Source organism: Schistocerca americana, chromosome X (genome assembly GCF_021461395.2).
Source record: "Schistocerca americana isolate TAMUIC-IGC-003095 chromosome X, iqSchAmer2.1, whole genome shotgun sequence".
NCBI classification, from domain to species: Eukaryota; Metazoa; Arthropoda; class Insecta; order Orthoptera; family Acrididae; genus Schistocerca; species Schistocerca americana.
Window position 1 is genome coordinate 891,877,704 of NC_060130.1, and position 27,119 is coordinate 891,904,822.

At 44.0% G+C, this 27,119-nt stretch overlaps 1 protein-coding gene across 1 annotated transcript in view; it reads left to right on the plus strand.

Annotated features, from left to right (window-relative positions):
- The window catches only part of LOC124555200 (prolyl 3-hydroxylase 1-like), a 460,841-nt gene that overhangs the window by 370,184 nt on the left and 63,538 nt on the right, over nucleotides 1-27,119 (plus strand). The gene's annotated exons all lie outside the window — the stretch shown is intronic.

Sequence of the window (27,119 nt, forward strand, 5' to 3'; positions counted from 1 at the left end):
CATTACGGTACTCTTGTCTCTGGCGAACCATTGAGGACAACACACAGGGTTCTATTACTTAAGAAGTCTTCGAGGCACTCAAATATCTGGGAACCTAATCCGTATTCTCAGGCGTTTTTTAACAGTCTGCAGTGAGACACCTCATCAAATGCTTTCTGGAAACCTAGAAATATGAAGTCTGCCTGTTGTCCGTCATCCATTGTTCGCAAGATATCACGTGAGAAAAGGACAAGCTGAGCTTCGCATGACCGATGCTTTCTAAATCTGTGCTGATTTGTGGACAGAAGTTTTTCCGTATCAGGAAATTTATTATTTCCGAACTCATATTATGTTCAAGAATTCTACAGAGAACCAATGTTATTGATATTGGTCTGTAATTTTGCGAGCCCGTTCTTTTACCTTTCTTATACACACAAGCCATATCTGCTTTTTTCCGGTCGCTTGAACTTTGCGCTGGGTAAGAGAATCGCGATAAATATAAGCTACGTAAGAGAACAATACCGTAGAGTACTTTTTGTAAAACCGAATTGCGATTCCATCCGGACCTAGTGACTTATTTGTTTTCACTTCTTTCGGCTGCTTCTCTGTGCCAGGGATGCCTATTACTATGTCCTCCATAAGGGAGTCTGCGTGACGGTCAAATGACGGTATGTTCGTACCACCCTCTCGTATGAATGATGTGTTAAACGTGAAATTTGAAACTTCAGCTTTCGTTTTACTGTCTTTATTGCCACACCATAGCAAATAAAAAGGAAAGGGCCCCTCTAAAAATCTCCAATTCAGCAACTCCCTTGCTGCCACCCACGCACCTTTGTTGAGCATGTGGGTACACGTCCGGTGCTACCAGTGCTCACTGCACAGCGCGCATTGCCACTAAATTTAAAACGAAAAGTAGGCGGGAGTGCAGTGGCACGGAACGCGTATTTATTAAAAGTACACAAGGTTAAAATATAGCCACACGATTATTTATCTATCCGCAAACTACACGCTATTGAAAACTACTAATAAAATTGTTTAGCAGTCTGTTTATTATAAAAAAATCATCAAATGTCTGTGAAATCTTATGGGACTTAACTGCTAAGGTCATCAGTCCCTAAGCTTACACACTACTAAACCTAAATTATCCTAAGGACAAACACACACACCCGTGCCCGAGGGAGGACTCGAACCTCCGAAGGGACCAGCCGCACGGTCTATGACTGCAGCGCCCTAGACCGCTCGGCTAATCCCCCGCGACGACTTATTACATTTCGGATCCATGTTCGTAGAGTTTTTAGTTCCACCAGTCACAGTACAAAATTAAGTTCCAGACAGAAATTCAAACCATTGACACACGTTTCAACATCCAATCTTCATAGGACTCAAGAAACAGTTTTGATTTAAGTGAGTAATACGACCGGGCGCCGACGCATGTGGAAGCCGAAATGAAAACCCTGTGAGTCCGGAAAGCGAGGAAGCGCGGCGCACTTGTTTGCTAGGCGCGGACGAAAATCAGGTAATAATTTACAGAACAAAATTATATCGCCAGACGCCAAATTCACTGTTCCCAGTATCGGAGGGAGGGGCCTACTATGACAAGCTGAGTGAGTTGAAAGAGGCAGCAGTACATTCGAGCCATGCCAGCGGGTACGCAACTGGTCCTCTTGGTAAACGAGGGACTGCAAGTTATTTGCGAAATGCGATGCAAGGCCGACTCACCGAAATATGTCCATGTACTGCCGTCGGGAAGCCATCGGGCAGCAGCAATAAGGAGTGTTTGTGCAGCGCCCGGGTCCTCATTAGAAACACTGCACATTCAGTGAAATATGAAACGACACACTCTCGAAGCCGTTGTTACTACCGATCAGCGCATACATATACGCGAGAATGGCGTCGTCTACCGCTTGGGAAATGAAAGTCCGGGTGCGGCTGCCCTAACACAGTCGTCTGCTAGGGCAGACTGTGGGGATTTCGAAATGTGGAATTTAGAGGCGCCACAAGCACTTTAAAAATGTACCTGTCGGAAACTACGACACCAATTTGGTCTCGCGGTTGCTCTAGCGCCTGAAGGTAGGCAAACTGCACCTAAGGGATGACGAAAGGGTTGTCTAACCTAAATCGGCGTCGAACTTTCCGACAGGATAATGTAATACCCTCCCCTGCCCCTCCAACCTCCTCCCCCCGTGACCACGCCAAAGGAGGGCGCGAAACGTAAACGCTGAATAAGCATACTACCCCTTCTTTGGTTCGGATCATGTTCAAATTTCGTCGAATGGTTTTGCACACTCCCTAATGGTTCCACCCTGTATACCACAGCAAACTACACTCCAAACGGGTCATATCATGTCCAGTGGGGTTGCAGCACCACCATATCTTTAGATTGGGGTTGAAACACCCAGGGGATAGCAGCAGTGTCGAACGTTGTGAAGAACGTGGTCCTGTTATTCACAGCAAACTGCCGTTTCCGACGGCGAAATGCATGGAAATCAACGTCCTAAGAGATGGAGTAGTTTCACTGACGCACTTTATGCCACCCCTGAGGTCTTTTCGTGTCGATTCTGAACTGTGATGTGTCTGAAACGCTTCCCTCGCATATCGATAAGATAACCGTGTGATTTCAACGCTGGGTGTCGCAATTTTGACTTCCATCTCAGAGGTGGCAAAGGAGGGGATGAAATGTGGGTGAGAGGGGGTGGGATCACCTTCCCGAGTGGAGTTGGTCAGAACTGTCGTAAAATTTTGTGCCAATATGACTTCGTTAACCTACCTTAAAGCTCACATGAGCTCCTGAGCTCTGGCCTTTTTTTCCCGCATGTGCCGACACCTTGCTGTTTGAGGCATCGCTCAGCCCAAGAGAGATGCCACAGGGCGCCACGCTTTTACATCATTGCAGAGGAAGGTCGTAGACATCTCTCAACCAAATTTCAAAGACGTGTGTTAGAATGGGAGACAATCACGGGGTTTCGAAAAAGTGATCCTTCAATTTTATTGTTCAGTGTAGTATTGCATGCCTTTGGTATTTCCACCCTACTGAGAGTGGTCTCTGTTTCATTTAATATTGGTGTGTCCATCCTTTGCCTTCATAATGGTCTTAACTCTGCAGAGGACGCTGTCAGTGAAGTTTTTGAATGTCTGTGCAGAAGTAGCAGACTATTCTTCATCAACAACTGAGACCAGAGAAGATAGTGATGTTGGACGCTGGGACTCATCCCGAAGGCGTTCTCTTGGGTTCAGGTCGGACCTCCGGGCAAGCTAGTACTTTAGGAATGTTATTGTCCATAAATAATTGCCTCTCAATGTTGCTTTATGTCATGGTGCATTGTTATCCTGATGCAATAAATCATCGTCTCCGAACTGTTCCTCTACTGTACGCAGTACACAAATTCGAAAAATTTGTTCATATCCTTCGTATTTAGCGCAATAAGCAGTCACGCCTTAACCACGAAAAACACGCTCATGACGTAACATCATTTCCTCCGTACTTCACTCTTGGCACTGCCACACGATGGCAGGTAACGTCCTCCAAGCATTCGCCAACCAAATCCCTTCCATCGGGTTTCCACAGGGTATAGCGTGATTCATCATTGCAAATGCCTCATTTCCAATCATCCACTGTCCAGTGGCGTTGCTCTTTATCCTATTTTAACTCTCACTTGGCACTGACTATAGGAACGTGTAACTTATGACGAGCTGCTCCACCACTGCACCCCATTCTTTTTAACTCCCTACGCAGAGTCACAGTGCGTGCTAGACTGACTGATATTGATTTGGTAAATTTTTGAGAATATTTCTCGTGGAGAACAGCGGTTTTAAAATGGACACAAACAGCTTCCACCGCAAAAAACCTTGTATAACAACTATTAAAAGAAGAAATTATTCCCATGGTGGTAGGCGGTGGCGGTTGTTACTCCGCGTTTCCACTTCGCAATCACATCACCAACAGTCGATCTGGCCAGCTTTGGAAGGGTTGAAATGTCCCTGATGGATTTGTTACTCAGGTGAAATCCATTGACCAGTCCACTGGTCACTGACCTGTCCTGACCGACCAATTCTGCTACTTCTTTACTGACAACACTATAGTCCCTGCCTGCTTTTATACCGACTGGTTCGCCTTTCGTGACATCTAGTGGTCAGTTTCTCATTACATAGGGGTGTCCGGATACTTTTTATCACCATGTTCCATTCCATGGGAATGGTTGTGCCCCACTACCGTGATGTAATCCAGGAGACAAGGAAGGTCAGCGTCAGTAGTAATGTCATCTGTCCTTTTTTACTGCATTGCAGATCTGTATTTCAACTGACAGTGCAGCTACCGTCAGTGAATTATAAGTAGTCATGCAGACTGAAGGTAATTATAACGTTGGATTAATGCTTGTACATGCCCGAGTTAAACTGGAGTATGTGTCGTTATATTTACGTTCAGTCAACACGACTACTTATAATGCAATGATGATAGCTGCACTGTCAGTCGAAATCTAGATCTGCAATGCAATAAATAACACAGATACTGACCTTTATGTTCTACTTTTTATCGAATAATGTATAGACAGCTGTATTAGAGAGAATACCCTGTCGAGACAGTGAATGGAATAGATCGGCGTTCACTTAAGTGTGATTCGGTGAGGCCTTATTGTAACCGTCCATGTCACAGGAGAGCACACGATAGGCGAGAAGCACTATATCAGCGCGTTTGACTCCGACGCGTCGGACACTACATCTCTGAAATCGTGTGAGCAATTGACTTCACACGTGTCACAGTATAAAGGACGCACTGTGAGTACCTCGATTCGGGGAAAACCACTGCTGCCAGTCATCTGGCGCGGGAACTGAGTGTTGAGGATAGGAGTCACCGACAGCTATCGTGCACTGTAACAGCGGTAAACGGATTACAGTCGTCATATTAGTTGCCAATTTAATGCTGCGCAACACGTGCTGGTCAAGCACACCAGTGACAGTCACCACCTGCCTATGGCGTAAAAAGCCTCCAATCACAGGCAGTGGCGTAACTTAACAGCTTCGAATTTGTGCGTTCTCTCCCGTCTCCCCTCCGCAGACATCACCCCTTTTTTTATTTTTTTACTTTTTAGTTCTTATTGTTGTTTATCCTAAATAGTCGTTTATTGAGATCAACACTATTTTACAATGAATACAATATTTATTTTTTGTATGACACAATTCAAAACATGGAAAACATACGGTCCAGAGTCGCATTGCTTTCAAAAATAACGCTATTCCTTTTTCACTGTTTCATTGTCGATCAATTCAAAGCCCTAACAAACACAATGACAGATGCAAAATATATTCTGTATACTCATACTGCATTCGCACACTTGGCTTAACGAGCTGGGCTTCACCTAGCAACTGAAAACAAGACACAACTGCCTCTGTACCAGGAAGAGGTATGCCTTATGGAACTGTTTCCGAACACAGACCATTCTGAATCTCCTCACGACTTCTTTTCCTACATCTCTACCTCGTTCCCATTTTAGAGCCCACAAAACCCTTCCATTCTTCTTCTTAATCTTCTTCTTCTTCTTCTTCTTCTTTTTCTTGTCCCTCCTACTTCACCCTCCCTCTTTTCCTTTTCATTTGCTCTTCCTGTACTTACCCCTCCGGTCACATGACGCAATGATTAGCGTCGAATACAGCTATTGGACTCTTGAAGCATGTTAAAAGCCACCTCGACTGACGAATGGTGTTACACGTTGATAGATGCCGATGGCAAGGTACGAGAGCAAATTCGTCGATAATAACAAGGGGTGATGCATCCAGCTGGCCAACAGGGCATGTGGTGGAGTCCGTGTGATGACACATCGATGCTGCTTTCAGGACAAGCACAGATGCTACGTCTGTATGCTACTGGATAGGTGTTATCAATTATTGATGTATATATGCAGACTGAAGCGACGAGTAAAAATTTGTACGATTGCCGGGATTCGAACCCGAGTCTTCTGCTGACTAAGCAGATGCGCTAAGCACTACGCCCTACGCCATTCTTGCACACTGCACAGACTGTCCAAGGACGCCTCCCTCCTCAAACCAAATTCCCAGTCACGCCACAGGAGGTTTTAGAAGGGAGGTGTGCTAGGGTATCTACATCTACTTGGGTACTCTGCAAATCAGACTTAAGTGCCTGTCAAAGGGTTCATCGAAGCAGATTCACAAAAGTTCTCTATTATTATAATCTCGAACAGCGCGCGGAAAAAGCGAATACCTATATCTTTCCGTGCGAGCTCTGATTTCACTTATTTTATTATGATAATCGTTTCTCCCTATGTAGGTCGGCGTCGACAAAATATTTTCGCATTCGGAGGAGAAAACTGGTGATTGAAATTTCGTGAGAAGATACCGTCGCAACGAAAAACGCTTTTGTTTTAAAGATAATACAAAACGTGCTACTCTTCTTTGAACTTTCTCGACGTACTCCGTTAATCCTATCTGGTAGGGATGCCAAACCGCACAGCAATACTCCAAAAGAGGATGGACAAGCGTAGTGTAAGCAGTCTCTTTAGTAGATCTGTTGCATCTTCCAAGAGTTCTGCAAGTAAAAGGCAGTCTTTGTTTCGCCTTCCCCACGACATTTTCTGTGTGTTCTTTCCCATTTAAGTTGTTCGTAATTCTAAGTCCTAGGTATCTGGTTGAACATATGGCCTTTATATTTGACTGATCTATCGTATAACCGAAGTTTAACGGATTACTTTTAGCATTCAAGAGGATGACCTCACATTTTTCATTATTTAGGGTCAATTTCCAATTTTAGCACCATACAGATATCTTTTCTAAATCGTTGTGCAATTTCTTTTGATCTTCTGGTGACTTTACTAAATTTATTTCTCTTTTATTCGATGACTTTCCGTCAGTTACTACGAGCTGTGACTCTCCGACAGGAAATCACGAATCCAGTCACATAACTGAGACGATTTCTATAAACACGCAATTTGACAACAAGCCGCTTGTGAGGTACAGAGTCAAAAGCCTTCTGGAAATCTAGAAATACGAAATCAATTTGAAATCCTTTGTCAATAGCACTCAGTACTACTTGTGAGTGAAGAGCTGTTAGCGTTTCACAAGAACGATGTTTTCTAAATCCGTGTTGACTGTGTGTCAATGGATCATTCAAAAATGTGTGTGAAATCTTATGGGACTTAACTACTAAGGTCATCAGTCCCTAAACTTACACACTAATTAACCTAAACTATCCTAAGGACAAACACACACATCCATGCCCGAGGGAGGACTCGAACCTCCGCAGGCACCAGCCGCACAGTCCATGACTGCAGCGACCTAGACCGCTCGGCTAATGCCGCGCGACAATGGATCATTCTCTCCTAGTTACTTCATAATGTTCGAACACAATATACGTTCCAAAATCCCTGCAGTTGTGCAGTCACTGTGCTGGGGTGGCGTAGTGATTAGCAAATCTGCGTAGTGAGCAGAAGACTCGGGTTTGAATCTCGGCAGTGGTACAAATTTTCATTCTCCCCTTCAGTTTGCATATATACATCATAGATGTTTCTGAGTCGAAACGGCCATGAAACCATATAATTTCGTTTCTAATTAAAGTGCTCATAATTTGTGCAGTACACTCTTAGAATAAAGGAGGAATTCACAGTACTTGTTTTGCCGGTTTTGTAAGGATAATCCGTAGCATACGTATATCAGAATACTGTTACCTCAGAACGTGGTTTCCACCTGATACGAGTACCATATCGCCAGATAAGGCCCTCTAAGCCTGTCAGTTACATTGCATGTTGAGGAAGCGCACTGCCATTTAGCAACTTTAGACTGCTGTTGTTTATTTTATGTCGAATATACGAGGGGCGTTCAGAAAGTAAGCTCCGATCGGTCGCGAAATGGAAACGACTATGAAAATCCGATAAAGCTTTGCACAGATGTGTTGGGTAGTGTCTCTAGTATAACCCCAGTTAGCATCACGTCGCTCTTCTCATTTCTGAGCTCGCAGTGAGTGCGTAAAGATGTCTAGAAAATAGTGTCTGCCGCCAAGTACGAGGGCCTGGTGAGAAATTTCGCCTGAAGCTATGCAGCTAACATTACATAACTGTCGTGCTGTTTCGTCTTCACGACAATTCTCAGCCGCATTCTGCAGGGGCAATGAAGATGCTCCTGCATCGTTTTCAAATGGAAATGTTAGATTACCCACAATACAGTCCGCAATTGTCTCCCCCTGAGTTTCATCTCTGGTCACATGAACCGCTGTCTTTGAAGACATCATTTTGACACAGACAACGAGGTGTAGGCCAGCGTGGAGAATTGGGAGAAAGCACTGGCGGCTGCCTTCTATGATGAGGCTATAGAAAAGTTGGTACAACGCTATGACAAAAGTCTAAGTCAGAACGGCAACTACGTAGAGAAGTAGCTGAAAGGTGTAGCTAATTGTTACAAGTAAAACATTTCTGATGTTCACTGTGGTTTCAATTTGGCAATCAATCGGAGCTTACTTTCTGAACAGGCCTCGTAGATAGCTAGAATGGCGTACATTGGGTGTGAGCCTGCATCTATTTATCGCTCTTCTATTAACAACCGTTCTGCAACTGTTGAGTGAAGAGGATATGTGCTACGTTGCTTTGGAATTTTAGGAACCAATAGCTCAGCGATGCTTTGACAGACTTATCAGTTCAAATGGTTCAAATGGCTCTGAGCACTATGCGATTTAACTTCTGAGGTCATCAGTCTCCTAGAACTTAGAACTAATTAAACCTAACTAACCTAAGGACATCACACACATCCATGCCCGAGTCAGGATTCGAACCTGCTATCGTAGCGGTCGCTCGGCTCCAGACTGTAGCGCCTAGAACCGCACGGCTACTCGGCCGGTAGACTTATCAGTAATAATCTTTATTATGCCTAAAATATTCCCTCAGCCTTATATGTCAGTATTATGCTCCCAGAAGGGAGCGTCTCCTCGTCCTCTAAACAGTTCTCCTTCATCTCCAGTTTACGGTACACCTCAGTGATATAAGGAAATTCGCACTCATCAACGCTAACAGGCGAATCATCAGACATGTTAATCACGGATTTTTATGAGTCTTAGGTACGTTGTAGAGGGTCGTGTCCTGAGTATCTGGCCAGCAGCTTTTCATGCGACGGCCCCTAGCTTTCGAAGAAATCGATGTTGTAGTATTATGCGTAACTTCTATACCTGTAACGTTACTCATGTTTCGACCAAGCGAGCGTTGCGTAGCGGCTAAGGTTCACGGCTATCACACTGATGGTACGCGGGTTCACATGCTGACCGTAAACTTACTTCTTTTTTAAGTTTCATCGTCCAGAAGTTAATTAGTATATTTCAAACAAAATTATTCAGAACTCCTCATTTACACCATAGTAATTTCATTAATATACTAGTCACAACAGCACATTTTCTTCAAATGTGTATTCCGTTTGCAGTTTCTGGTTAAAATTCTAAATATTTCGACAGCTACAAAGAGTTCGCAAAGATGGGTGAAGTATTAACAGCTGCGGAAGAATCCCAGATACAGACGAAAGTAGACATCCCCAATTTTGACCTCGATTATCTAATTAATACCGACCAAAACGGCTGCCAGTACCGTTTGACGTACAGTACTCGTAGATTCCTACCAGGACAAGGCGCGAGAAACGTCCCTGTGCAGAAAGGAAAGATGTTGTCGCCAGTGGTCGGCGGAAGGTGCACGTGCCCGTCGACCTGGGACCGGACCGCAGCGACGCACGGATGCACGCCAAGACCATAGGATCCTACGCAGTGCCGTAGGGGACCGCACCGCCACTTCCCAGCAAATTAGGGACACTGTTGCTCCTGGGGTATCGGCGAGGACCATTCGCAACCGTCTCCATGAAGCTGGGCTACGGTCCCGCACACCGTTAGGCCGTCTTCCGCTCACACCCCAACATCGTGCAGCCCGCCTCCAGTGGTGTCGCGACAGGCGTGAATGGAGGGACGAATGGAGACGTGTCGTCTTCAGCGATGAGAGTCGCTTCTGCCTTGGTGCCAATGATGGTCGTATGCGTGTTTGGCGCCGTGCAGGTGACCGCCACAATCAGGACTGCATACGACCGAGGCACGCAGGGCCAACACCCGGCATCATGGTGTGGGGAGCGATCTCCTACACTGGCCGTACACCACTGGTGATCGTCGAGGGGACACTGAATAGTGCACGGTACATCCAAACCGTCATCGAACCCATCGTTCTACCATTCCTAGACCGGCAAGGGAACTTGCTGTTCCAACAGGACAATGCACGTCCGCATGTATCCCGTGCCACCCAACGTGCTCTAGAAGTTGTAAGTCAACTACCCTGGCCAGCAAGATCTCCGGATCTGTCCCCCATTGAGCATGTGTGGGACTGGATGAAGCGTCGTCTCACGCGGTCTGCACGTCCAGCACGAACGCTGGTCCAACTGAGGCGCCAGGTGGAAATAGCATGGCAAGCCGTTCCACAGGACTACATCCAGCATCTCTACGATCGTCTCCATGGGAGAATAGCAGCCTGCATTGCTGCGAAAGGTGGATATACACTGTACTAGTGCCGACATTGTGCATGCTCTGTTGCCTGTGTCTATGTGCCTGTGGTTCTGTCAGTGTGATCATGTGATGTATCTGACCCCAGGAATGTGTCAATAAAGTTTCCCCTTCATGGGACAATGATTCAAATGGCTCTGAGCACTATGGGACTCAACTGCTGTGGTTATAAGTCCCCTAGAACTTAGAACTACTTAAACCTAACTAACCTAAGGACAGCACACAACACCCAGCCATCACGAGGCAGAGAAAATCCCTGACCCCGCCGGGAATCGAACCCGGGAACCCGGGCGTGGGAAGCGAGAACGCTACCGCACGACCACGAGATGCGGGCCCTGGGACAATGAATTCACGGTGTTCTTATTTCAATTTCCAGGAGTGTATGTTTTATAAAAAGCGTGTACCTTCACTGTGGATAGTTAGCTTTCTTACCTGAGAAGGAGTTGTGGGTGGCACTTGCGATCCACCTCGAATTTCGTCATCATTCATTCTAACACATACACACACACACACACACACACACACACACACACACAAAGTAAATATCATTCATCTTTCGTCATTTTAAAAATAAAAGTGTTCCAAGAAAAGTCTTTCATTCTACAGTTTAGTTAGGTGCTAAAGTCGGTGATAATGTGGGGCAGGGCGGGGGGGGGGGGGGGGGGGTGGCAACAGACGGAAGGGGGGGGAGGGAGGGCGGAGCTACTAGCACATATCTAAGGATGATCAAAATCCGTGGTTAACAGATTTGGTAGTCCCCTTTAATACACATTTTATGGAGACCGCGCGCAAGCTGTTCTTTGGTGCATCCAGTAGGCTGTTTGTCTTTGTGAGGGTTTATAAATGGTATTAACTTTCTGTTCGCGTCGCTCTGTGGTCATCCTTGGCGCTGTGTCAACAACGATCAATTTTACGTTTCTTTTGTCAGTTATTTGCGCGATACCTGGGCGTCGTCAGCGGCGCATCTTTTTTCCTGCTCTGATAATCGCTGATCCAGAACGTTTCGTATTGGTGACAAAGTTTTGCTGCTAAGCTCTCCTTATCACACGGACGAAAGTTAGCTTTGAGCGTCTCGTAAACACAGAGGTTATTACACGAGGAACGACACTGGACAGTGAATTAATTCGGTATTCTTCTGAATCAGAATATCCGGACGGAAATTTGAACCATGCTCCTCTCGTCGGTTACTACACAACATTTCTCGGTTCACCATAATTGGAAGCTCAATGGACAGTAATAGACAGCATTATATCCTGCTGAACGAAACCGACATAATAACCGGACACTACAATAGAGAGGATTAGTCTACAAAGCGTTTAAGTGTTTGGGAGACATATTGTCACAAATGGCAAAAATATACGAGGGTTGGAACTTAAATAGTGGCAAATATTTATTTACAGCTCGTACAAAACAGATACGTGTTTCAAAGTTTTACTGACCTTCAAAGTAGTCACCAGCATTGTGTATAACCCGTTGCAAGCGATGTGGAAGTTGTAGGAAACTCGTATCAGTGACAGTTGTGTTGACAGTTCGAGCGGCTCGGTCTATTGCCCGACGAATTTTTATCAGTTCTGAAGTGAATGCCGTGAAGTGTTCCCTTCAGTTTAGAAATCGAATTGAACTTACGAGAGCTTAAGTCAGGAAAGTGCAGTAAGTGGTATAGCACTTAGCAGCTCCATCAGTCAAACAAGTCAGTAACAGCTTGCACTCTACGTGCTTGAGCATTGTCCTACAAAATGATGGTCAGGTCCTGCAGAATGTGTCATCACGTCTGTCTCTATGCTTTTCATTTTTGGGACACAACCTGTGGTGTCACCGCCAGACACCACACTTGCTAGGTGGTAGCTTTAAATCGGCCGCGGTCCATTAGTACATGTCGGACCCGCGTGTCGCCACTGTGTGATCGCAGACCGAGTGCCACCACAAGGCAGGTCTCGAGATACGGACTAGCACTCGCCCCAGTTGTACGGACGACTTTGCTAGCGACTACATGGACGAAGCATTGCTCATTAGCCGAGCCAATAGTTAGAATAGCCTTCAGCTAAGTCAATGGCTACGACCTAGCAAGGCGCCATTAGTAACATTGCATGTATCTAAAGAGTCTCACTTGTATCGCCACAATCTCCAGATGTACCAAAAGGATGGATTAAAGTTAAGTATTCGAGAAGCTACGTACTTTTCTTTATAGCATTCATTACGTATCCTGTTTCAGACCTCACGCCATCCTGCTTTAACTTAGCGCGTGCCTTTCGGCTTCCTCTCATTGTGTCTAGGCTGTCTTGTCTAGACACAACACAACCCATGACTAGCTTAGAGACAGAAGAGATGACACTTTCTGCAGGATGCTACAAATCCGTCGGGCAATAGACCGCGCTGCTCGAACTATCAACACAACTGGCACTGCTAAGAGTATCCTACAACTTCCACATCGCTGGCAACGGGTTATACAAAATGCTGGTGACTACTTCGAAGGTCATGAAAACTTTGAAACACGTATCTATTTTGTACGAGCTGTAAATAAATAGTTGCCACTATTAAAGTTCGAACCCTCGTATATGACATAAAGAGGATCGCTTAAAGGAAATATGGATTACATCAACTAAACTCTATGCTCGTTAGCACGTATGTAACGAGAAATATCGAACATATTACCATCTACAAGAGATATTACCATCTACAAGAGAGTAGTTGAAAGTTAGAGCAGAGACCTGGGAACTGAAGAAAAGCCAACGTAAAAGATTACTTGAGCAAGAAATGAACGTCTGCATGCGAAGCAGTGTATTTCGATTGTGGATTGTGTGTGAAGCAACGCCGTAGGAAAATATACATGAGAGTAGAGGCGATAGTAATAGAGAAGATCGAAAGGAAACGTCCATTCTGGTGCGGGCGCCTCAGAGGATGAATCAAAGTAGATGGTCGAAAATACTATGTGTCTTCGTCGACGACGTCGTCGTCGTCCCACTACCCTCAGAGAAAAGGAAGCCGTAGGCGTGGACGTCCACATATAAACTGGGATAAAGATGTTTGTGATACGGAGTCCGCAAAAGGAGCGCGGAAAGGAGACTCGTAAGATAATAGCAACTGGAAGTCGGGGAACTGGAAGCGGCTACGGCCGTAGAACATTCACACGATGAAGATGATAAAGAGGAAGAGGAGGAACGAATCACTGGCAGACTGCACTGTCGCAGGCTTTGATAGCTTATATGGTAGAGCATTTATTGCCATAGAGAGAGCTTCTATGTTCCAGTCTCAGACCGCCAGATAATTTTTGTAAGCTTTGAAAAATAATTTCAAGCCACATTGTGTCGCAGAATGGAGAAGTGTCATTTTAAATCGAAAACAGTCTACTATCTCTAACTCAGTAACCACGAGACGTTAAATCTGAAGACGTAAACATAAAACCATAATTGCGTGATTGTCACTCCCCAAAATGCCATGCATTCAGTAGGTTCGTGATAACACTGGACGACGTTGATACACACTTCCATTGTTCGCATGTCAAGTTGCTTTTGCGTTTCATTTGCCGTTGTCACTTCAGATTACAAGTCCACTCTACTTGTGCAGTTAATTGTGCCTAGTTTTTCGACTTACCTCTGCCGCTAATCGTGTTCTATCTTCTTTCCCGTATGCTACCTCGCAACTGCTGGATAATCAGAAATAGAGGAAAGAGGTTATATATACACACACATATGTAAACAGATTACTCATTATTTAAATTATAATTATTGTGCCATAATGAGGTTGCCTTTCTACTTAAGTACCCACGAGAAAGAAATTTAAAGTCCTAACAAAGCGCAAGAAACAACATGACTCCTTTAAGAAGTAAGGTGGTGTAGCTGTTCCGACACAAGAGACATAATCAGGAGACTTAGGGTTCTGATCCGTGTTCGACCGTAGTGATGTAGATTTTACGTTTCTAATGACCTGAGCTACAATGGAACTTGAGGCCAACCTTCCTCACTCTTTGCATTATTACGGACTTCCATATCCCAAATTTTACTTGCTTTTTGCCTAATTAGTTTCCTTTAAAAGTGAGGGTCGCCTTTCGTTGTTTCAATTAACATTCTAAAAGTATATGGTTACTGCATGGTGTTTCAGGACTCAAATACTCTGTGAGGTATGACTGTTCACATGCATGTCATTTTCTTGTCGGGAAAAGTACAATTTTATCCTGTCGTGTATGCGCTGTGTGCACAATTGAGGGTATAGAGCACTTACGAAATCGCTGGAAAAATTACTTCTTGGTGTGCGCTGCCGTCTCTGATTGCAACATGACCGAGCTCCAGCACGAGAATAGTTTGCTGTCAAGTTTGTGAAATACTGGAGCTGTCGAATGGGACCTACTGCTTGGTTAGAGCGCTCGTCTTGTTAAACGCCCCTTGATTATTTTTTCGCGGTTTAGGGGTGGGAGAAATCTGAAGAGTATAATGCACGATTTTCTAATTGCCAGAAGAGCTGATCTGTCCCCTAACCCGTGAGACATATCACGAAATGAAATACACTGAAGGAAAAGGAATGTTTTACACCATTAACGTCTTGACCAAACGATACCAAACTTCATCCTTATATGAGCTTATTTTCAACGCGTAAAAAACGATTCCCGCAGATAAAGGATGATGTGAATATGTTATGGATATTGGCTGTGTCTAACATTACTGGAACTTTTCAGATAGAGACCGTAACGTAGCTTGTCCACAAGGCGAGCATGTGCATCTTGTCTCAATCTTTCGAACTCTGAGAAGAGTAGAATCAGTGGCATGAGGAACATGGGAGTAGCATATAGACAGAGCGCACTGACAGTTCTTGGCTTTAGTGCAATGACTGCAGGACGAGTGGTGACACGATGGATTCAAGACAACAATGTAGAAAGAAGAATAGGCACGGCGCCTTCCAGAAAGACGGCACCACGAGAAAATCGTGGGACTGTTTCAGTGGCTCTGATAAATAGACGGATGACAACCATTAAAAGCCGTTAATAGGTTACAGGCAGAGTGTCACCAGAACTGTTGGGAACAGATTACGGGAAGCTTGGATGAGATCTTCGGTTGCTATGCGTTATTTGCCACCGACACCTCACCATAAACAACAATGACTTGCGTGGTGTACAGCCAGACTCAACTAGGCCATCGAGTGATATTCTGTGTTGTTCAGTGGTGAGACTCGCTTCTGTTTGTGGTGGTCAGATCGAATCTCGAGTTCCATACCTTTCCGTCTCCTGGATTCACGGTCTAGGGGCCAGTAGTGCAACGAAGGCTGAATGCTCGCCAGTGTGTGGCAAGAGTGGTAAACCATATTGTCATCACCCTCATGAACAGGGTACCAAACGGCATATTCCAGCAGGATAATACAGTCTCCGCCTCTGCAGTTCACACCACAAACACTTTAAGGAATGCATGGATCGTTGGTTTTGCCTACCCACACTCGCACAGATCTTATATGGTATGCAATGGGAAGACCTACAGATTCGTACCAGCCTTCAGCAAGAAATCTTATGAACTGACACAGCGTGTGTTTCAGGCATGGTAGAAATCTTTCAAAATGCTTCCTCAGAAAATTATTTTGAACAAATGGCTCGGGAGCCCATTCGAAGTGTAAATGGTTGCGAAAACTCACTTGACCTCTTTATAACAAATAATCCTGAGCAAATAGGGGGCATCATGACGAATACAGGAAATAGTGCCTACAACGTTGTTGTAGTGACACTAAATACTGTAACTTCAAAAGCTACCAAAAATAAACGTAAAATACATCTGTTGAAAAAAGCAGATAAGAAATCGCTTGACGCCTTCCTAAGAAACAGTCTCCACTCCTTCCCGCGTGACTATGTAATCGTAGACCAGATGTTGTTTAAATTCGAATAAATAGTATCGGCGGCAACTGAGAGATATATACCAAACAAACTTATAACAGATGGAAGTGATCCACCATGGAACACACAACAGGTCAGAAAATTGTTGCAAAAGCAACAAAAAAAAGCGTGTCAAATTGTAAAGAAAGTGAAACCCACAAGGTGGACGAAGTTTTACAGAAGCTCGATATTTAGCGCGAAATTCAATGCGAGATGCTTTTAACACTTTCCGCAAAGAAATTCTCACTCGAAATCTGGCAGAAAATCCAAAGATATTTTGGTCGTATGTAGAATACACCGGCGGAAAGACACAATCACTACCTTCATAGCGCGGTAACAACGGTGATGTCACGGACGATAGTACCACTAAAGCAGAGTTACTAAACGCAGATTTCCGAAATTCCTTCGCAAAAGAAGACGAAGCAGTTATTCAATAATTTGAATCTAGAACATCTGCCACCATGAGTAACTTAGAAGCAGATATCGTCGGTGTAGCGAAGCAGCTTAAATCGCATGATAAAGAAAAGGCGTCCGGTCCACATTGTATATCAACGCCCGTACAAATTCCCAATTTTTTCACAGTCCAATTTTTTTCACAGTCCATTCCAGCCACAGTCACGAATGATGATGATGATTAAATGATGACGACAACACAAACATACAGTCCCCGGGCAGAGAAAGTCCCCAACAAGGTCGGGAATCGAACCCGGGACCCCGTGATCCAGAGGTAGCAGCGCTAGCCACTATACCACGAGCTGCGGACATGTTGTATATCAGTCAGGTCCCTTTCGGAGCGTGCTGATACAATAGGTTCTTGCTTAGCAATCAGACACAACCGCTCGCTCGTCGATAGATCTGCGTCCAAAGACTGGAAAATTGCACAAGTCACACCAGGACTCAAGAAAGGAAATAAGAGTAATCTGTTGAATTACTGACCCATATCGCTAACGTCGATTTACAGTAGTATTTTGGAACATATCCTGTGTTCTAGCATTATGAACTACCTCAAACAAAACGATACATTGACAAACACCCGACATGGATTCAAAAAATACCGTTCTTGTGGGACACAACTAGCTCATTAGTCTCTTGAAGTAATCAGTGCCATCGGCGGGTGATGTCAAATTGATTCCACATTTTGCGATTTCCAGAAGGCTTCTGACATCATGCTTCACAAGCGACTTCTAATCAAATTGCGTGCCTATGGAGTATCGTCTGAGATGTGAGACTAGATTCGTGATTTCCTGTCAGAAAGGTCACAGTACGTATTAAACACCGAAAGATCATCGAGTAAAACAGAAATGATATACGTTGTTCCACGAGGAAGTGTTACAGGCCCTCTGCTGTTCCTGAGTTTCATAAACAATTTAGAAGGCAATCTGAGCAGCCCTCTTAGATTGTTTGCAGATGATGTTATCATTTCTCGCCTTATAAAGTCATCATGGTCCGCCACGGTAGCTGCGCGGTTAGCGCGGCGGATTACTTGTTGAAGGGGTCCTGGTTCGATTCCAGGTCGGGCTGAAAATTTTCTCCGCTCAGGGACTGGGTGTTATGTTGTCCTTACGTCCGTATCTTCATATTTGACTTTCCATTGTTGAGATGGCTGTTTGTGAACAATAAAATTACAAAAATGTACTCAGATGACCATAACAAAGTGCAATACGATTTAGACAAGAGATCTGCATCGTGATAAAAGTGACAATTGACTCTAAGTAATGTAAAGTGTGAGGTTATCCACATGAATACTAAAAGGAATCTGTTAAATTTCGGTTACAGGACAAAAGATACTAATCTGAAGACTGTAAAAAAAAAAGATTCAAATGGCTCTGAGCACTATGAGACTTAACATCTGAGGTCATCAGTCCCCTAGAACTTAGAACTACTTAAACCTAACTAACCTACGGACATCACACACATCCATGCCCGAGGCAGGATTCGAACCTGCGACCGTAGCGTTCGCGCGGTTCCGGACAGAAACGCCTAGAACCACTCGATCACCGCGGCCGGCTTCTGAAGACTGTAAATTCAATTAAATACCTAGAGATTACAGTTACGAACACTCGTAATTTAAATTGGAAAGATCGCATAGATGCCGTGTGTCAGAGATTCGAGTCCTCCCTCGGGCATTGGTGTGTGTGTTGTCCTTAGCGTAAGTTAGTTTAAGTTAGATTAAATAGTGTGTAAGCTTAGGGTCCGATGAACTCAGCAGTTTGGTCCCATAAGTCCTTACCACAAATTTTCAATTTCCAATCACATAGATAATGTTGTGGGAAATCAAACCAAAGACTGCGATATATTGGCAGAACACTTAACAAAGCACAACAGGTCTACATCTACATCTACATTTATACTCCGCAAGCCACCCAACGGTGTGTGGCGGAGGGCACTTTACGTGCCACTGTCATTACCTCCCTTTCCTGTTCCAGTCGCGTATGGTTCGCGGGAAGAACGACTGCCTGAAAGCCTCCGTGCGCGCTCTAATCTCTCTAATTTTACATTCGTGATCTCCTCGGGAGGTATAAGTAGGGGGAAGCAATATATTCGATACCTCGTCCAGAAACGCACCCTCTCGAAACCTGGCGAGCAAGCTACACCGCGATGCAGAGCGCCTCTCTTGCAGAGTCTGCCACTTGCGTTTATTAAACATCTCCGTAACGCTATCACGGTTACCAAATAACCCTGTGACGAAACGCGCCGCTCTTCTTTGGATCTTCTCTACCTCCTCCGTCAGACCGATCTGGTACGGATCCCACACTGATGAGCAATACTCAAGTATAGGTCGAACGAGTGTTTTGTAAGCCACCTCCTTTGTTGATGGACTACATTTTCTAAGCACTCTCCCAATGAATCTCAACTTGGTACCCGCCTTACCAACAATTAATTTTATATGATCATTCCACTTCAAATCGTTCCGCACGCATACTCCCAGATATTTTACAGAAGTAACTGCTACCAGTGTTTGTTCCGCTATCATATAATCATACAATAAAGGTTCCATTATGCTTGTCCGCCCTCTTCTAGAATATTGTTGTGCGGCATGTAATCCGCATCAGATAGGATTGACGGAGGACATCGGAAAAGTTCAAAAAACGGCAGCTCATTTTGTATTATTGAGAAATAGGGGAGAGAGTGCCACGTATATGATACGTCAGTTAGGGTACCACTCATTAAAGCGAAGGAGATTTTCGTTGCGCCAGGATCTTCCTATGTAATTTGAGTCATCAACTCTGTCCTCAGAGTGCGAAAATATTTTGTTGGCGCCCACCTACAGATGAAAGAATGATCGTCACAATAAAGTAAGAGAAATCAGAACTCGCACGGAAAGATTTAGATGTTTGCCGGCCGTTGTGGCCGAGCAGTTCTAGGCGCTTCAGTCTGGAACCGCGTGACCGCTACTGTCGCAGGTTCGAATCCTGCCTCCGGCATGGATGTGTGTGATGTCCTTAGGTTCGTTAGGTTTAAGTAGTTCTACGTTCTAGGGGACTGATGATCTCAGATGTTAAGTCCCATAGTGCTCAGAGCCATTTGAACTATTTAAATGTTTGTTTACCCTGCGCGCCTTTCGAGAGTCAAACGGTAGAGATATAGCTTGACGGTGGTTCAGTGAACCCTCTGATTGGCACTTAATTCTGAATTGCAGGGTAATCGCGTAGGTGTAGATGTGGATGTTGAGAAATTTCTCAAGATGACATTAAGTGGCTGGTTGCTTCCGTGTCACAACGAATTCAATAGTGTAGTCGTGCTAGTTGGGATCAAACCTTATATTAATGTTGATAATGAACATCAGCTCCGAACACAATGGAAGTTCAATCACTCAAAAACCGTTACGTGGTGAGTATCTCCGCATTGTTCGATAAATATGGGACTGGTGCTTCGTTGTGAAAATCTTTCCATTTCCGTCAATGTAGAACCTTCCTACACTCGACAGAGTTGGACGCTCGTTGCTGCTAAGACATATAACAGTATTAATAAAACTTGAGGGGCCCACTTGAACACCTGTTATTTACTCGCACATGTCACTTATAAAAAGTAATTTCCGTGCAGTTGTCATTCGTTCTACGAAATCTATGGACAGCTCATACGCGTAAGGTATAACCGACGAGTTACGAAGTAAGAAATAAAAAGAACTTCTGAATATGCTCTACGATTCTTCAAAATTGGTCAATAAAGTTTCGAAGCATCTTGTATATGCAGAACAATTTTACAATAGCTCTCTAGTACATTATTTGTTGGTAGTATATACTTGCAACTCGATCGCAGGTATTAACTATTTATCTAATTCACAATACTACTGTTTGTTTCTCCTCATTAGCGTCTGTGTTCTATTTCGGTAGCTGCTGTATGATACGTGTGCTGTTAATACAGTCTGACTACGAGATATTCATTCAAAGCACATAGTTCCTTTAAGTATTAAACATAAATGCTATTTCTCTCAGCCCACAGTCGAAACACTGACGTCAACAGAAAACGTACCTTTTTAGTGAAGTGGGGAGTGAAGGTAGGTTAGAGTTACACTTCTTCAAAAAAGGTTCAAATGGTTCTAAGCACTATGGGACTTAACATCTGAGGTCATCAGTCCCCTGGACTCAGAGCTACTTGAAAATAACTAACCCAAGGACATCACACACACCCATGCCCGAGGCAGGATTCGAACCTGCGACCGCAGCAGCAGCGCAGTTCCAGAACTGAAGCGCCTAGAACTACTCGGCCACAGCGGCCGGCAGTTACACTCCTCATTGACATCGAAGTCGTCAGAGACGGAGCAGCTGCTTATTCGAAGAAGCGTGTAGGAAAGAATCCAACATGCTGTCTAAAGGAACCATTCAAACAATCATTTAAAGCGATTTCGGGAAACCACGAAAATTCCAGATCGTGATGGCCGAACGTGAATTCGAACCCAGCTCTTTCAAGCAGTACGCACCCTCGCTCGGTGGTAGAGGAGTATGAATTTAACTGGATTTCAGCGCTGTTCAAAATTCAGGCACTATGTAAAGAGCGAAAATAAAGTGAAGAGATCATAAGATAAGAAACACACACTTTCTCTGTGGGGCTCTTGCATTCCACTTGCCTTACTTGTCTTACAGTGATTGCCAAAAATAGATTAAACATTTCGCCGGCAAAGAAACTTTCAATTTTTTCTTGCTAGCTCCATACGATCTCTTTCTAGATATTTACATGATTTTCTCTGACACTAATATGGTGTTTGAATATCTGTCTAGAAACAATACAAACATTCTGATCTACCCTGAGGTGACATAAGTCATGAAATAGCGATATGCACATGTAGAGATGGTGGTAACATCACGTGCGCAAGGTACAAAAGCGCAGTGAATTAGCGGAGCTGCCGTATGTACTCAGGTGATTCATGTGAAAAGGTTTCCCTCTGAAACGATACATGACCTGTATTTTTAGATTCCGAGACTACTGGAATCTGTTTCGAATGCCAATGGCCGAACGCAGTGGCCGAGCGGTTCTAGGCGCTTCAGTCCGGATCCGCGCTGCTGCTACGGTCGCAGGTCGAATCCTGCCTCGGGCATGGATGTGTGTGATGTCCTTAGGCTAGTTAGGTTTAAGCAGGTCTAAGTCTAGGGGACTGATTACCTCAGATGTTAAGTCCCATAGTGCTTAGAGCCATCTCAATGCCAATGGTTTCCCTAAATCGTATTAGGCATGGTAATGTGCTTTGTCTCTGGTGTTCCTATACTTTTTTCCACATGCTGTACGTGTTTTGCTAAATTTATGTCTTACAAGTCACATTGTTACAAAACTGTACATAGTCGAAAACAGATGTAGTTATGTATGTTTCATCGCCCAAAAACTCGTGGGATTAGGCTATTACCTAACAAGAAATAATCAAATATTTATTTTCTTCTGGCTATGTAAGCTTGAGAGGCACCCACATGCCTTGCTCATACTGTGGCATCAAGCAGTCAGGCCTGCAAGATGAGTGGTCTGCCAAGCGAGTGGATTCATTTTTTATTTATCAAGTAACATGAGCTCTAGTAGTCACAATTAAGTTACAAATTATTCTCCTGTTTGAACGGAAACGGATAACGCACACCTGACTATTAAAAATTTACACAACTCTGATTGTTCACTACGCACTGGCAATACCACATTTTCGTTCTTATTCAACGGCTTTGATCAACACGTGGCCATCGCACTGAATATGAATGGCGCACACATTATAAATTCTGGGTATCATGGCAACATACTATTCGAAGGAAAAGGCCACCAATCTTTTTCTTTTCACTATCTTATTTATTCCGATAAATTCTATAACCTAAACACACAAATTCTATACCCTACAACAATAACACATGAGAAATTCCGCCCAGTGGGCATGACTTTACATTGGTGATTCTCTATCTTACGGTCTCGTAATTATTTAACGCTACAGTGCACTTTCTGGATAGGATGGTGGATCTTTTGCTATATCTCACACTTCGACTCTCACACCCATCATTACGAAAATTTCCTCCAGACCGAGCGGTACAAAAAGGAACATGCATAACCCACTGCCTCTGAAACTATCGTGTTACTCTCCCATGTCAACCACACATACTTAAATTTCATGAAATACATCACACTGGCAACATACAATACAAAGAATAGTCACAACGTTGCTACACGTGGTTTCATTGTGACCGTTGGTCACTTCCGAAGATTACTACGATCCCCTTAATATTACCTGCCTGACATTTAATTCTACACACAAAAGTACCTGAAATAGAGAAATTATTATTCCAAACTATTCTTAAGTATTTCACGTGCATACCATGTCTCCACTCTTTTGTCTTTACGGAGCACACCTAAGACAGGTCTTACCAACACAAGATCCAGCGGCAGAGTGCTGAAACATGGCCGATCTCGCACCTCTGCCGAAGTGGGGGAGCACCATGCTACCCACTGGTCAGCCACATTTCAGGCGCTCAAAGCTCCGGTAAATTTCATCTCTTTGGTTCCACCAAAGGTGACCAAAAGATCCTCTCAAAGATGATCATATATTCACATCCAATATCTGCGGTTAGCAGACGACCATACATTCAATCATTTCACAGATCTCACCAAACTGGATGTAGGGATTTATTTTGTGGGAGTGCACATGTGATCAATTAAATAAATAAATTGTCATTCTTTCCCACACTGGTATCCGGCTTCGGTGTATTGAGTGAAATTGAGTTATTATTACAGAAAATATGTTGTTCTGACAAGAATAATGAAGTATGTTGTACCTATTTTCAATGTCGGGCGGTACTGTACCCCTTCAAGCTTACATTGTCGTTCACTGAAAACAAGACCACGTACGCTGGTGACCAAAATGTTAGGACGAAAGTAACTCGTGCATAATGTGTCATTGCCAAGTAATATAGCTCGATGAATCCTGGACCATATATAGAGAAAATTTGCTACATCATAGTACCGAAGGAAAATGAAAGAAACACGCAACGAGACGAACTGAAATGACACTTTTATTCACATTCGATGATTACACTGAAGTCACCGCGAATCCTGATGGTCTCCAGGAGATAATAAACTAGGAAATAGTTGTTAATAGGGTTTGGAATCACCGCGGACGGCAGTGCGTGCTCTGGAACGTGATCCCATGCTGACCACAACGTTGGTAAGGAGTTCTTGTGGTAGGACATTCCATTCTTCCACAGCGCGGATGACAACTGCTGGGTGGTCGTTGGTGCATGTGGACGTGCTGAAACATGTCTTCTCATATCATCCCGCACGTGCTCGATGGGATTTAAGGCGGGGAAACGGGAAGCCAGTTCATTTGCCCGAATATCCTCTCGTTTCAGGAAGTCCTCCACTTGCGCTGTCTGATGCGGCCGCAAATTGTCATCCGCAAAAATGAAATCAGGGCCGAATGCAGTCCTGAAAAGACGTATATGTGGAAGGAGTACAGGGTCATAATGACGTTGCCCGGTAAGTTCACCGTGTTCAAAGATTTGGAGGTCAGAAAGCCCATGTAACATTATGCCGACCCACACTTTTGTATCCCATCTGGAAGGCGGCGCGTGGGTCTGCTCCTGCAAACTGAAGGGTAAGCCGAATGTAGGAAGTGAGTAGGAGCAGGAAAAGGTGAAAATCTCTCGGTACTGCTCTTAGAAATGGTTTTACTATATCACAATAATAACTGAATACATAACTTTGTACGTAGGTGCGAAGCTTGAGACCCGTCGTAGTAGTAGTACATAGTCTCAACAGCAAGCCAACACCCTCTGAGGTTGAAGTGAAGTTTCTCGGCCGTCTGCTCTTGATCAAGTGGGCTGAATCTGCAGCGGAGCTCTTAGATCTCAACAGCGCCTGCTAGAGGGCGCTGTCGTCGGTGTCGGTGTTGTAGCGCCAACCTGTGAACTTGCTCCTACGCCGTGGCATCGTAGCTATCGATACCACACACTCTATAACACCTGGGCCGCCCAGACGACCTTCACATGGCGAGTTGTGGAAGCACGTAATGCACGCAGGGAAACTGCCGAGCATTGTCACTTGGGCGGTCAAGGTGTTATGGTGTGGGGAGACATGGTGCTGCATGGGCGTAAAGACCTCACCTCCAAATCTTTGAACACGCTACACTCACTGTTCGATGTTATTGTGATACTGTATTCCTTCCCCATATGCATCTTTTCAGAAATTATTTCATTTTAATAAATGACGATACGCTACCGCATCGAATAACGCAGGTGACGAGCCCTTAGGAACGAGAGGATATTCGGCAAATATACTCGTCTGCGATTTAAATCTCAGCGCACACGTGTGGGATCCGAAGGGCAGTTCGTTTCGTGTTATCGCGCAATAGGGGTGAGAGTGTCACTGTTATGATACGCGAATTGGGGTGGCAGTTACTGAAACAAAGGCGGTTTTCTTTGCGGCGAGATCTATTTACAAAATTTCAATCATCCGAATGCGAAAATATTTTGTTGACACCCACCTACGTAGAGAGAAATGGTCATCAAAATAAAATAAACGGAAAGATTTGGGTGTTCCTTTTTCCCACGCGTCATTCGAGAGTGGAATGGCAGAGAAGTAGCATGAAAATGGTTCGATGAACCCTCAGCCAGGCACTTAAGTGTGAATTGCAGAGTAACCATGTAGATGCAGATGTAGATGTAGAGACGTACTGCAGCACGTCCACATGCACCATCAGCCATCCAGCAGTTGTCATCCGCGCTGGTGTAGGAATGGGACGCCTTACCACAATATCCTCTTACCAACCTTGATACCCCCACTAGAGCACGTCGCAGAGCGTGCATTGCCACTCGTGGTGATCACAGACCTTATTAAGGAAGATGCCCACATTTTCTAATTTGCGGGGAACCCTCATGAACCGCAGTAACTTCGGTGTGGTTATTGTCTTTGAATAAATGTGTCAGTTCTGTTGGTCTCATTGTTTATTGCTTTCGGTTACCCTCTGTACTATTTTGCAACAGTTTTTTCTGTGTATAGTCCGAGTTTCATTGAGCTATGTTAGAGCACTGAAGACCACTCCGTTTAGCACCCTAAAACACCAATCATCATCATCATCATCGCGCTATGTTACCTGGCAGTGACGAATTATGCGAATGTTAGTTTCCTCTTTAAGTTTTGCACATCTGTGTAGAACTGTGGTTATAGATACAGTGAGTCTCGAGGTAATAATCTCTTTTAGCTGTAATAGGCTGCTGAAGTTTGATGCGTGAATTGCAAAGTAACTCGAGAGTACAGAGTACTTTTCATGGTGTATATTTCAGTAGGAATAATTATAGCTCTCCATCGGTTAAGTTATGTTAAACTGTATTTCTTACTGTTAATTACTATGTTTCTAATCACACAAGTACTGGTGATGTAAAATGTGTTAAGTATATACAGGTATGGCCTGTTTAAGTTGTCTGGAGGGTAGAGCGAGCGTAAAGTTTAATCACATCTCCAAACAGTGTTCGTTCCCAGAACAGAAAACTACTAGAAAATCGTTGCAATAGAGCCACAATTACCTCGCTACTTTCATATCATGTCCATCACACTCCGCCCACCTTTTCACTCTTCTAAGCCATCGAATGATTTTTACCAAGTCTCCTCTCGAAACTGACCATAATAAAAGATGCTAACACCTGCAGGAGCTCCACAGCCATAGAAACTCTCCTCCATTTAAGCTGAATTTTCACTTTTGGAAACAAGTTAAAGCATTATAGTATGTGTAGTCGGATAACAGGTAGCATCCCGAAGAACTTTGAAGGCAATGTGGCCAAATAGCTATTACTATATGTTTTTCAATGTACTGCTGGATAGTCGTAGTGAAAGAAGAAAACATACGATTACGATGTTGAACTATTGTTTTAAAGAACTTTGCGTCCTCAGAAGAGCCTTTCTCCGTATTTCTATTATGAAAGCGAGGAATAAAACTGTTTCCGAGAGCTTAAGATCTAAAATCGTACAAAATCTTCACAAAAACCTTGGCATGTTATATTCCTGCGTGTGTGCTCTATACAGCATTGTTGGTTAAAAATTGAAAATCCATAACTACAGCATAAAACAGTTAGGAGACTCATTACGTCGCCCATTTTTTTGTAACATAAAAACCAGCATTCATAAAACGCGAAACTGAGAGTCCACGTCAATTACAAAATTAAACGCCGACTTTTTCCCCACAAAAATGACAGTTGTCGAACTTGCTATCTTAAATTAATAAAACATAGCTGCCTATAAATTTCTTCATGCCGGTAGTAACAGTTAGAACAACCAATATGAAGATTGTAAAATTTGGGAATTCCGGGTATTTCCGTAGAA